Below are 1,870 nucleotides of genomic sequence, written 5' to 3' on the forward strand. Positions count from 1 at the left end.
AAAAAAACAGTCAACATGATCTCATCGTTTGCTAAGAAATAGAGACAACTAATTTTAATTAAAATTACAAATTACTTTTAATTAATATTGCCTTCCTAATGTATATCAACTTCCTAAAAAAACAGTTAATACGGTGCCATCATTTGCATAACCTTTATAAAACCTAGAAAGCCTATTCTTCAAACACAATGGAACTCAAAGTGTAGGTTATTCCTTTCAATTTTCAATTTAACAGTTTATAATGTTTTTGATATTATTATGAAGTATGAATTTATTAGTAAGATTTGCTCACTGCAGTTCGTGATGTAGATTCAGGAAAATATATGGAGTCAACTACTAATATTCCTCCTTTTCATCTGGTTTGTGATTTCTTCTTATTCAGTTTATATTTATTTTACATATTGCTTTGAAAATATTATTATTTTATACTTTTTTTTAAATAGTCACGATATCATTAAAACAGTTTGAATTATGTCTTTCAAGGTTTGATTCAAGTTTCCCGTACTTGATTGGTATATGAAGAATTGCAGAGCCAACAGCTCAACAAAAATTAATAAACATAATATGAGAATAAATAGTATTGAATTTCTACATGGGTGTATTTCTTTTAGAATTGTTATAATTGAGTCTTTACTCTTTTAATTTGATGAATTCTTTTGAATCTCAATATTAATATATAAGTGTTATTTATATAGCTAAGCTGTTTTTTATTCATATTATTATTTTGTTGTTTTTTCTTCTGACTTTTTGATTCTGCTTTGTGTATAAAATGCTATTAGGTCAAAAATTAAAGGGACAAATAATGATTTGAAGGGACTTTAAGAAATTGGACAATGCTCAATTTGAAATAATATAATATTTTTCTACGACAAGACTTGCATTGGTGTATTTGATTTAACTAAGGATCGAATATTTAAGGTGTCTTTTTTATGCTTTTACCCATATAATAATTTTAGCTATTTTTCTATTAAAATTACCCTTTAGAAGTGATTTTTAATATGTCTGCACAAAATTTAAAATATTTTAATAGATGGAATTGACTCCTAACCTTTCATTTTCAGATATAGCTAATGAAATGCATGTTACTCTAACATATAAAGATAAGCGATTATCATATTTTGTTCTGTCTACTAAAAATCGTTAGAATATAGTAGCATCACTTTAGATAGCATGTTTTGTTGACTATGATAATGTTGTAATTATTGTGGATAGTGTTAGATGTCAAAAAAGAACTATATGGTTTGAATTTTACAACGGGAGAATATGAAATAAAATGCTACTTAGATAATTTGTGTACAATTTAATTTTTATTACTCCAAATCAGTTATTGCATTGTATAGGCATCTTCTTGAGTTATATTTAGTAGTTTATATGTTAGGTATGCTATATATTATTTCAGCGTAGAACTCCCTCTTTTTAAATAATAAAATATCAAAAAATGAATTAACCTAGATAAATGACAACACTAAAACAATGGATTAAAATATTTAAGTATCTAAAATTATAAACTACCCACTAGAGTCCAAATTTAATCAGAGTCCACTAATTAAGAGCTTACTTATATATAGTCTGCTTATTTGTAAATTAGTATTAAATTTCAGTTTAATTAGAATTACAAATCCGTTGTAATATGTGTATTGAATTTTGAATACATATTCGAGGAATTTGCAGAAAATACTCCGTTTTTCAAAATATTTAAAAAAATACTCCGTTTTTTGAAAAATTATTTGTATACCTTTTTTTCGAAAAAATTATTTTTTACTTCGAAATTTATTTTTTTACTCTGAAATTTTTTGTAAAAATACTCCGTTTTTTTAAACTGTTTGAAATTGTATTATAAACGGTTTCAAAGATGTCAAAGTTTTTTAAA

This window comes from Mercurialis annua, linkage group LG2 (assembly GCF_937616625.2).
Source record: "Mercurialis annua linkage group LG2, ddMerAnnu1.2, whole genome shotgun sequence".
NCBI classification, from domain to species: domain Eukaryota; kingdom Viridiplantae; phylum Streptophyta; class Magnoliopsida; order Malpighiales; family Euphorbiaceae; genus Mercurialis; species Mercurialis annua.